This window comes from Petaurus breviceps, unplaced genomic scaffold (genome assembly GCF_028583685.1).
Source record: "Petaurus breviceps papuanus isolate PSGF00001 unplaced genomic scaffold, PetGlider_PUasm1.0 90702, whole genome shotgun sequence".
In the NCBI taxonomy this organism is placed as follows: Eukaryota; Metazoa; Chordata; class Mammalia; order Diprotodontia; family Petauridae; genus Petaurus; species Petaurus breviceps.
Genome location: NW_027187317.1, coordinates 9,780,825 through 9,793,090, shown reverse-complemented (window position 1 = coordinate 9,793,090; position 12,266 = coordinate 9,780,825).

Here is a 12,266-nt window from a genome sequence, read left to right as displayed (position 1 = left end):
ACCTGTCATTCATCATCCATTTGGTCCTGTGCAGTGGAGCCCTCAATTTAAACTGTTCCATGAGTCTAGCCGAAGATATGTCCAGGACAGGATCCAACACAATATTCCAGTCTCCTCCCCCTACTCCCCTGAGGATGGGCCACTCACCAATTTTGGCCACAAAAACAGTTATGTAGAAAAGAGATTCATTATAGTTTGGGCATAGATCTCAACCAGTGCCCATGCAACCCCATGACAACATTATTTAGCATTCAGATTGGATGTGAGTTCTTACTGGGATGCAGAATATTCTAAGGATTAGTATTGCTAGCTCTTGAAACCAAAAGAAAGGAAAAGAAAAAGGGAATGGGGGGTAGGGCACAGAACTGAACTGACAAGTGTGTCCAGCACTCCCTAAGTAAGATAAATACTTTGAAGAAGCATAAAAACCAAAACCAAAGTAAGAAAAATGTCAGTGCTAAGACAATCGAATATAATCAACTCTTAATTGTTCATGCTAATGGAGAGGAACAGAGGTTTAGATGATACAAAACAGTGAAGAAGCAGAATGATATGAAAACCTCCTCACAACTCGAGCTATTCAGAATGGCATGGGTTGCCTTGTGAGACAGTGGGCTCACCTCATTGGAGGCTTTCAAGCAAAGGCTAAGTGGTCACTTGTAGGGTGTCTTATAGCGGGGATTCTCTTTCAGACATAAGTTGGACCGGGTGGCTAACAAAGCTTCTTCCAACTGTGATATGGCATAGTTCTCAATATTCACAATGGTGCCATGCAAAGAGGAAGGAATCTGGACTTGGAGTCACAGAACGTGGGTTTGAATCCTGACTGCCTCACATTACTTGAGTGACCTCTATAAAATGAAGGGGTTGGGCTAGATGACCTCTGAGACCCTTCTAGTTCTTAATCTATAAACCCATGCAGGCATACAATTCTATGCCAAGAGAGGATCATTAAGCAAAATAAGGTTTTGCTTTCCTTACCTCCTCAGGAGGTAAGGATGTGCTGGAAAAATCTGACCATAATTATGTTCACCACGAGGTCAGAGATCAACTTCTTAGTAGTTTCATTTCACAACTCCTAACTGGAAAGGAAATAGGCTAATAATATGACTAATGAAAATCTAATATTCAAAGATACTCACTGATTTACAGGGAGTGTAAAGAGGGTAGGGACTACCCCAGAGAGCAGTAAAGTTAGTTCAGCTGACAGCCAGGAGAGTAAGAGCATTTTTTTTCCTCTAAAAGGGAGGGAGAGAGGGAGGAAGCAGTAATTGCCAGAACCCCTGGAATCCCTACCTAGTGGTTTGGCATCCCAGGGATTCATGCAGACTGCTTTGTGGAGGTCATCCATTCCTGCCCTCATTCTAACCATTAGCCAAGGCTGATATTAAGATCCCAGTGTTTGTAAAATGCAGAGGAATGAGGAGATTTGGGAGAAGGAGGGAAAAGAAGAAACAGGCCAGGAGGGTCAAAGGAAATAAGAAGGAAGAGAAACGAGGTGGTGAATGAAGCAGTAAAGGGTAAATTCAGTTTCCCTTCCTGTGTGTGTTCAAATTAATGGGAGAGGTAAGTGTCCAAACACATCAAGGAGAGAACAAAATCAAACATCTTAACAGAAAGCATCACAGGAAGTAAAGTTTGCAAAAGGCTGAGCAGAGGCCTGAAACTAGACTAAGGAAGGGGGTCAAATTAATTTTTTTTTCCAAAATAAAAAAGAGCTTAGAAGAGAATGGAGAAGGGGGGTGGCATCTGAGGTCAAACAGTGCATTCTAGTGTTTTATTGTTGTTATCAAAAAGATGCTCGGAAAGAAAAGGGAGAAGGAAAAAACCCTTTTCCTTTCAAGTTTTAAGTTCCTTTTTTCTTCCTTCAAAAATGAGGTGTTTGAGAGGCTGAGCTGAGGTTCATCTCCGTCTATTTTGGGAGACATTGCTGGTGGCATTGGACTCCAACCAGCCAGGGAGGAAAGAGGCAAGCAGTTGAGTTTGAACCTGAATTTCAGAATGACTGCAAAGTGGCAAGCTGAGAGAAGGAGAGCATGATGTGAGCAGGGAAACACCAAAGGGAACAGGGTGCTGTTCTTAGTCCCCATCAAGGTCCCCCCTCACCCTCCTCCCCAGGCAAGCCTAACTCAGACAGAGAAAACTTCTGCCATCTTTGCTGCTGTTCCCTTAAACCCTCTCTAATCACATAGGAAAACCATTGGACCAAAACACCTCCTGAAGAAATGGCTCAGGACTCAATGCCAACCTGAGACAGCTGCAGATGTTCAACAACAACATCAAGGACCTACTGTCCCTTCCTGCCCCTCCTCCTCCTTCGCCACCATGGAAAGAACTGTGAAAAGACCACGAGTTGGTGGGAGGCCAACAAGAACTAAAGAACTTGCAGCTGGTAAAACCACCTGTGCCTTGTCAAATTCCAGCCAAAACAATCCCCTCCCCAGAGCCTCCTGTTAAGGAAAAGGAGAGAAAAATCTGATCATAAGTTGAGAATCAGGGCAAGGAAGTGAGCATCATGGCTTCAAATCTAGCACCGACCCCAGTTAAGGGAAAGAGGATTTTGGAAAATGGTACCAGGGGAGGTTAAAAATTTAATGTATACAAAAAAAGCAGGAGAGCAGCAACTGTGTACAGCCCAGCAAGCCAGTGCAGGCTCAAACACCAGTATTCCTAATCTGAATAACTTTATAGAGTCCAAACCCAAGTTAGTAAATTACTGGCAAATGAAGTGAGATCAGTGACACACGTTCAAATACAGGACCCAGAACAAATATTTCACACGAGGCCACCTTACCTTTTTTTTTTGGAGGGCAATTGGGGTTAAGTGACTTACCCAAAGTCACATGGCTAGTGTGTCAAGTGTCTGAGGCCAGATTTGAACTCAGGTCCTCCTGACTCCAGGGCTGGTGCTGTATTCACTGAGTCACCTAGACACCCCAACACCTTACCCTTTATTAGCTGCAAAATAAACAGGTATCCCATGGAGAGGGGCTCCTTCTTTTCATTGATCACATTGTAAAGCAGAGGATATTTGGAAGGCTAAGGCCAGAGGATATAATGGCACTGAAAAGAGGTCACAAATAATGACTCAGAAGAAAACCTAGTGTAAGAGACAAGGAATTCTTTCTCTTGGGACTAATCCCTAAGATCCCTCCCAAGTGAAAAATACTTCCTTCTTCTCCCTCATCACCCTTTCCCTCCATTGCTTTGGTCCCTTTTCTCCTTCCTAGAGGTAAAACTGGTAACATAGAGGTAGCCATGTTCCCTTGATTACATAATAAGAGGATATGCTCATTGACAAAGTTAATGAATGGCATTTACATTGCCACTTGAGGACAATTTTCAGAAAATAAAATATAAACCCAGACCAAGATGGGAAAGGAGGGGAGTGCCTCTAAAAGGTTGCTTAGAATCAAGGACAGGGACAAGGCTGTGTGGGTCAAAGTAAAAGCTATCAAGATGGATGATGTCCTAGATGACTCTTATGAGCCAAGGAGCTAGTTAGAATGAAGACTGGTTTCCTAGCATATGGGATCCAAAACCATAAATGATCTTATGAAGTCACACAGAATAAACAAGCTGGGATTCAAACACAAATCCTCCAAGTCCAGTATCCTCATTACAACATGCTGCTCAAGAATAGTGCAAGAATGTATTGAAAGGAACATGACAAATTTAACACTTTCTGAAGACATTGTGGGGAAGACATTGCAATCTTAGCATTAGGAAATATTCATGAATCATTGGTTCAGAGAGTCAGAGATCAAAGCCAGGAACAGACATATTACCAGAGGGTTGAAAGTCCAAGGGTACCCAGTATGCATAGCCCAGGTCAAGGCAATCAGTATGCCAGGGGCAAATTTCAGGAAGAGAGCAAGACAAAAAATCATGGCATGGAAAATTGTTTCAGTAAAATCTAAATTGGATATGTCTGCTTTTGAAGCAAAAAAAAATTAATGCTCATGGATAATAAACAACTATGATTTAAAGGAGTCTTTACTGGGATCTCTCTCTTTCTCCCCCACCTTTCTCTCTGCCTGTCTGTCTACTTATCTCTCTGTCTCTCTATTTCTCTTGCACACATAAAATTGAAATGCTAACAATTACTGGTACTTGAAGATGTTCATTTACAATAACAATGCTACTAATGTCTTCTTGACTCTCAAATGTTGAACATAAGCCAGTCTTTTTTCTGATTAATATTAACATTGACCAGATAATATTCATATTAACCAGCTTGGCTTTTAGCCAAGTAAAATCATCAAAAATCCAAACTCTAGTGACATTCCATGAAATATTAATAGTTGATATCTATGGCAGTATTTGTCTCTCAATCTAAGTTTGTTTTAACCTGATGGTTAACATTCCATCTTATTTGCTTTTTAAAGAACCTAGAACGGTGCTACAGTGATGACGACAAGGATGACGATGAAATAATTCCACCAGATAATGCTCAATACCATGCAAAAAAAAGAATGAAAAATCTTAATCTAGCTATTTATGACATGAGAAAATAGTGCAATTTGGGAAGGAATGAGTCATGATGGTGGAGAGGCATTTGTTGTATAATAAAACATCACTCTCTGTTTCCTAAATCAAGATTCTTCCATAAAAATAATAATCCAATCATTTGCCTCAGCTGTGAAGATGCCATGGGGAATTTTATAAGCAATCTTAGGAGCAAACTCTACCCAATCAATGCCTGTTCATTCAGCCATGTCTCCCTTGACTGGCATGCAGGATCAAATGATTTTTAACGAAGTGTAAGATCTCACCAGAGATCTGACTATATTTGACTTTTGACCACAACACTCGCAGGTAATCAGGTCAGTGACTACTTACCACATACGGTATATTTTCCACCTTTCTTCCAAAAGATCTAATGTTTTCATGGGATATTGAGGTCACTTTTTATTAGATAGTTGGTCCAAATAGAGTAAACAATGTAGCTATTACAAAAATGCTAGCAATAGATAGAATAGAAATGACAAAGTGCAGTCATCTTGCCATGTGTGTGTATATATATACATGTATACACAAATATCTATACATATATGCACATATGTATATATACATACATATGTGTATATTATATATTATACACACATACTTGTGTGTATATACATATATATTGCTGTAAATTTTCTGATTCATAGGTATAACATCAGTAGAATGCTAAAAATAGGAAATATATTGGAAATTTATTTCAGGATAAGAGTATTTAGTTTAGCTTTTATTGAAGGCTTGTGCTAGTATGAATTCCATTCAACAGCACAGTGTGGTGGAAAGAACACTGAAGATGGAGCCAAATGACTGATTCTGGACTCGGCCCTTTAGTTGTAGCTTATATGACCTGTATTAACCTTAGTTTCCTCATCTATAAATTCGTAATAATGATATAGGCATTATTTGTCTGAAATTAGATGTGAGGATCAAATGAAATACTATAGTAAAGTGTTTCCTCGACTTGACAGAGCTACAATAAATATAACCTACTACAACTTCTTTTTACAGAACTATAGTAAATATAAGTTGTTCTAACTTTTCAATGGTGGATCAAAGTAGTTCTATTTGGTTTAGAGGATCCTATCAATTCAGTGTTGAAAAAGCATTACTTTACCACAGCATTAGCAATCAAAGATCCAAATTGGCAATCTGCTATTAAGTTTTTAAGTAACAATGGCTTTTGTTCTTGGTTAGGGGTCTGTGAGCCTTAGAATGGGAGTATCTCCCTGAAGATGTGTCCATGCTTGTGTATTTGTCATACAATTATGTCATTTATTAGGAAAATAGGGATGATCATATTAATGAGAGGTAGCTTGGCCTAGTGTATAGAGAGTGAACCTTGAAGCCAGGGTGATCCAGGGTTGTGTCCTACCATTGACATACATTGTCCTACCCTGGACAAATCACTTACCCTCTCTTTGCTCCAAGCAGTTTTCTAAGACTAAGTTTCAGAGAAAGTGCTGACCTGCATTGGTATAGGGAGCTCCCTATACAAATGAAATTATAGGTCCAGCCTCCAATTCCCCCATGTAATAATCCAAAAATTAGTTGAACTAAGCTTTGGAATGTCTGTTTATTCTTACATTTGATGATCCATGTCACTAGTATTCTGGGGATTTTTATTTTATTTATTTATTTTACTAACTCTCTAGGCAAAGCATCTGTTTTGCTAAATTCCAAGGGACTGTGTAGCTTCTCTGATTGTGCTAGAATTTAATCTTATCGAGAGAGCTTTACATGGGTCATAAATTAGAATTGGGGGATAGCTTTGTTATGTGGAGAGTTTCATTTGAATTCATCTATATCTGTGTTTGTATCCATCTTTTCATAGTTTCCTTTAGATAATAAGCTCTTTGAGAACCAGGATAGTGTTTTCTATACCCTCTGTAGCCCCTACAACATCAAATACAATAGACTTTAACCATCATTTATTTACAGTTTTATTTATCTTGTTTTATTTTTTAACCGGACCTGTGATTTCATTTGTCACAGAACTCCAAATGAGGAAACTCCATCTACCAATGCAGAGTGGCACCTGCTCTGGGACTTGAAGTCTTAAGTAGTTCCCTGAGGTCAATAGATCATTAATATAGGGCTAGCAGGGAACTCAGAAGTGATGTAATCCAACCACCCTTATTTTTCAGATGAGGAAACTGAAAGTGAAGAGGAGACTTGTCCAAGGTCACATAGGGAGTAAGTATTAGAGTTGAGATGCAAATCAAATTTTTCCTAATTCTAAGCCTGGTTTTCTATCCACTCTGTTTTTCTGCCTCTCTCAACCAATAATGTATGCTGCTGTTACTGATGGTGAGTGTGTTGTTAATGTATTTTTGCTTAATGGGAAGATCTTTCCCATCCATTAATAGGCCCATGTGACCTGCTTGAGTCACATGGAAGCCTAAATCACATGAGTCTGTGGTGGGAGGAGCTTGCTGAATAGGTGGAGCAGAAAGGGTGGAACAGAGTCCAGAGGAAGTTAGTTAGAGCTGAGGAAGAGAAAGGAAGCCGGCAGTGAGCTGTGAGTGAGAGGGTGTTTGTGGGAAGGCCCTAGCAGGGGGAAGGCTTGGGGATGGTGGTGCCCCCTGCAGTGTTATTGTGTATAGATTTCTTTGTTACTATGATGGATTTTACTTTCTGGTGTTGGGATTCAACTTTCTGGTGTTTGAATAAAATGCTTTGGTTCTTCTGTCTTCTATGTGGAGAGTCTGTTATATTTTGTGACTCAGAATTATGCCATATATATATTTTGAATATATGAATATATATTATATTCATAGCCCCTGGAGGCACTGTGAATATCATATTGGCACTATGGTGAGTCGGTCCATAAGTCAAAAAGCATTTATTAAGTACCTACTATGTGTGAAGCACTGTGCTATGCTATGAGATACAAAGAAAGGGAAAACCTGAGTCTGACATCAAAGAGATTACATTCTAAAGAGAGAAAAACTAGATATTGAACGAATTCAAATAATATGGAGAATGGCCTAGAGGCTCAAAGACAGCAGCAACATAAATGGGAAATCTACAGGGGACATTGGGTCTTCATGATTAGTTAGTAACTGCTCAGTCCAAATGTATGCTCTGTCAAGTAAGGACCCCAGATGATCCCACGCAAATTAAGTAGGATCTGAGGGACACCATGAAGATTAACCCACATTTGTCATGGCACTACCCAGCTCTCTGACCTCAACTTAAATAAACCCCATTAAAGTAACTCCTCTGGTTTCGAGAACAAAAAGCATTGTCTTTAGCTAATATTCTCTCATTGCTTGAGTTTTGGTGGGGTGAGGATGAAGAGTCTGGGTGCTGTCCCCTACTAATATAGTAACCTCCATAACCACATTGGTACCTATTAGTTTGACAGATTTGCTACCTCTCATGTTGGGAACTAAAGAACACAGCTTAGAGGAAATGGTACACAGGACAGGTAAGTTTTTGTGGAAGAAAAGAATACAATTAGGAGGGATACTGACAAGGGAAGACAGGAATGAATGGAGAAAGTATGAGGACATCAAAGGGTGAGGAGCAGCAGATTCTAACTTTACCTACTTCACAATTCTTTCCTAGAATAGCAAGACTTACTAAGAGATAATATTTTGTCTCTGTGGTTTAATTCAATATCATTTCTTTAGAGTTGATTATATGATTTCCTAGGGTGAATGATGGGATATTAAGTAATGGGCTCCACTATCCCATGCGGAAATATTTCAACAATAAATCATGATGGATAGGACTTTTCTGCCTAATTACACTCTGCCCTTTAGGTTCTCCATATGAGAATTGAATGAAGCTTAGTGGGGTATATTTCCCAAAAGAGGAAAAACAAAAATTTCTTATGAAGGGAGCTAAACTCTGATTGTTGTTGTTCAATCCTTTCAGTTGTATTTGACTCTGTGTGACCCCATTTGAGTTCTTCCTTGGCAAAGATACTGGAGTGCTTTATGATTTCCTTCTCTAGTTTATTTTATACATGAGGAAACTGAGGCAAACAGCGTTTAGTGACTTGCCCAGAGTCATTCAGCTAGTAAGTGTCTGAGGCCAGATTTGAATGCAGGAGAAGAAGTCTTCCTGACTCCAGGCTCATAACTCTATCTACTGTACCACCTACCTGCCCCTATATACCCTGAGATGCTAGCAATGTTATATTTCTACTGAATTCATTCAGTGTTGTGTACTGAGTTGCTTTGAAAATTAGAGTAAGGGACAGAGCCAAGATGGCAGAGTAGAGAAGCATTCATCGAAGTTCTCCAACATTTCCCTCCAAACAACTTTAAGATAATGCCTCAAGTCAAATTCTGGAGCAGCAGAGCCAACAAAAGGTCAGAGTGAAACATTCTTCCAATCTAGATAACTTAGGAGGTCAGAAAGAGAGATCTATGACATGGAGGAAGAGGCTGGCATGGAGCATACAAGGACAAAACACCAATGGTGGGAGTAAGTGAAAGTGACAGAAGCATAAGCAGCTTCAGGAGCTCTCAAGTCAGAAACAGTAAAGGGACCTGGCAACAAGTCAGAAAGAGATTATAAGGTACCCTGGTGCTAGCCTAGCACTGGACATAGGACCAGAAGCTGTTTGGAAACTCCATTGCCTGTTCCCACTTCTGGATCATAGTTCAAGGGCAAAGAAGAGCTCTTCTGGTACAGAGGGAGTGGAAGCCCAGTGGAAGCAGTATCACTTCTGACACCAAGGAAAAAGGGGCCCCAGTAAATAGCATCAATTGCAATCCCAAGGAATCAGGAGCCCATCCTGGGTAAGGAATGGAGTGCAAAACAAGATACCAGAACTGGCCCCAGAACACACCACCTTGGAAGCACCTAAAACTTTCAAAACTCCAGAACTAGCTCTGAAAATAGCAGTACGAAAAAGCCTGAAACTTGTGGTAGAGCTCTTCTTCCCACACCCCAGACCCCGCAACAAGAATAGAACACAACATTAACATCAAGTTCCAAATCAAGAAATAGGCTGAGAAAAATAGCAAAAATGAAAAAAAGGGAAAAATAAAAGGAAACTGATGATAAAAAGCTCCTGTAGTGGCAAGGAAGATCAAGACACAATCTCAGAAGAAGACAATGAAGTCAAAAGAACTAAAAACAAAGCCTCAAAGGAAAAACTGTAAATTAAACACATAAGAATTTCTCAAAAGAGTGTAAAAAATTATTTTGAGTGATAGAGGAAAATTTAAGAAAAATGAAAGCAAAGGAAGAAAATTAATGAAAAGATAATTAATAACTTGGTTTTTAAAAAGGCACAATAATGCTAAAGAAAATAACACCTAAAAAACAGAATTAGCAAAATGGTAAAAAGAGGCACAAAAATCCACTGAAGAAAATAATTCCTTAAAAATTAGAGTTGGGCAAAAGGAAGCTAATTGCTCCATGGAGCATCAAAAAACAATAAAATAAAGTTAAAAGAATGAAAATAAATAGAAAAATGTAAAATATGTCATTGGAAAAACAACTGACCTACAAAACAGGTCAAGGAAAGATAATTTAAGAATCATTGGATTATCTGAAAGTGATGATCAAAGAAAGAACCAAGAAATCCTATGTCAAGAAATTATCAAGGAAAAATATCCCAATATCCTAGAAACAGAGGGTAAAATAAAAATTGAAAGAATACACTGATCGCCACCTGAAAGAAATCCCAAAATGAAAACTTCTAGGAATTATTATAGCCAAATTCCAAAACCTCCAGGTCAAAGAGAAAATACTTAAAGCAGTCAGCAAGAAACCATTCACATACCATGGAGTCACAGTCAGGAATACACAAGATTTAGTAGCTACCACCTTAAACAAATGGAGGAATTGTAATATGATATTCTGGAAAGCAAAAGAACTGGGCTTACAACCAAGAATAACCTACAAAGCAAAACTGAGTATAATCTTTGAGAGGCAGGGAGGTGGGGAAGAGGATGGATATTTAATGAAATACAAAAATTTCTGATGAAAAGACCAGAGCTGAATAGAAAGCTTGACTTTCATATACAAGACTCAAGAGACACATAGACAGGTAAGCATGAAAGATAAATCATTAGGGACTCAATAAGGTTAAACTATGTATCTTTCTATATGGGAAGATGATACATATATCTTCTAAGAACTTTTTCATTAATAGGGTAGTTAGAGTCTACAGAGAAAGATGGTGTGTGAATGAGTTCATTATGTTGTGTTGATGTAAAAAAAAATGGATAGGCAAGGAAAAGGGATGTCCTGGGAAAAGGGAGAAAGGAGAGAAAGAATAGGGGAAATTATTTTACATAAAAGAGGTATACAATGAAAACTTTTTCATTGGAGGGGAAAAGGGGGAGAGGCAACTCTTGAACTTCACTCACATCTTAAACTGGTTCAAAAAGGAAATTACATATGTGTGTGTGTGTCTGTGTCTGTGTCTGTGTCTGTCTATCTGTGTGTATTATATGTGTGTGCATATATATACATATATGTATGTATACTCATTAATAGAAATCTACCTTAACCAACAGGGAAGTAGGAAGAAAAAGGGATAAGAGAAAGGAAGGATGATAAAAAGGGAGGGCAGATAAAAGAAGTTAGTGATTAGAAGCAAAACAGAATTTAGAAAAGGAACAGAATAGAGAGAGAGATAAACAGAAGAAAATAGAATGGAAGGAAATGTACAGTTAGTAATCACAACTGAACATGAATGGGATAAACCCATCCACAAAATTGAAGTAGGTCATAGAATGCATTAGAAACAAGAACCCCCGGGCAGAGCCAAGATGGCAGAGTAGAAGCACAAACTTGGCATGGGCTCCTCTCCAATGACTTCCAATACATGTAGAAAATTACTCTAAACAAACTTTAGAGCTACTGAACCCACAAAGTGACAGAAAGAAACAAATCTCCCACTGAAGGAAGCCCAGTAGGCAGACTGGAAGGGCCTATCACCCCAAGCTGGGAGTGCAGTCTGGTGTGAGCCATGCAGTTCCAGCCCCAGGGCAGCCCTGACAAGCAGCCACCAGGGCAGACTTCAGGAGAGGGAATCATCAGTAGCTGTGGCAGTTTCCAGACTTCTCAACCCATAAACACCAAAGACAAAGTAAAAGGTCAGTGCGGAACTCTGTTGGAACTGGGGGGGGGGGGGATTGAAGAGTGCGGTCCTTCCCCTGACCCTGGGGCGAGAAACAGGGGAGTGCACAGCTGTGGAGATGCAGTGGCTATGGCTGCTTCCAGAGCTCCTGGACTGCACACCACAGGGGGACCAAGTGACCATTCAGAGGGTAGTCACTCTTGCTTTGACCTACTTGGATCTGGATCGCAGTCTTGGGTGGTGGTCCTGGGGTGTGTGACCAGTGAGCCAGAGCTTGTGGGAGCTGTATAAATAGCTCCTAATAGCTCTGGCAACTGTGAAAACTGCAGCAATTTGGGACATAGCTCTCTCCATTCTGGAAGCAGAGTTTTACTGTGGCAAAGAGCTCAAAAGTCAAGTAATTGGCTGGCAATATGAGCAGGCAACAGAAGTACAAACAGACTATAGAATCCTTTTTTGGGGGACAAAAAAGATCAAGGCATGGAGAGGGAGGAAGATAGCAAAGTCAGAATTCCTGAATCAAAAGCCTCCAAGAAAAATATGAATTGGTTACAGGCTATGGAGGAGCTCAAGAAGGTCTTTGAAAATCAAGTAAGAGAAGCAGAGGCAAAATTGGGAAGAGAAATGAGAATGCTGCAAGAAAATCATGAAAAGTGAGTCAATAGCCTGCTAAAGGAGACCAAAAAATACACTGAAGAAAATAGCACCT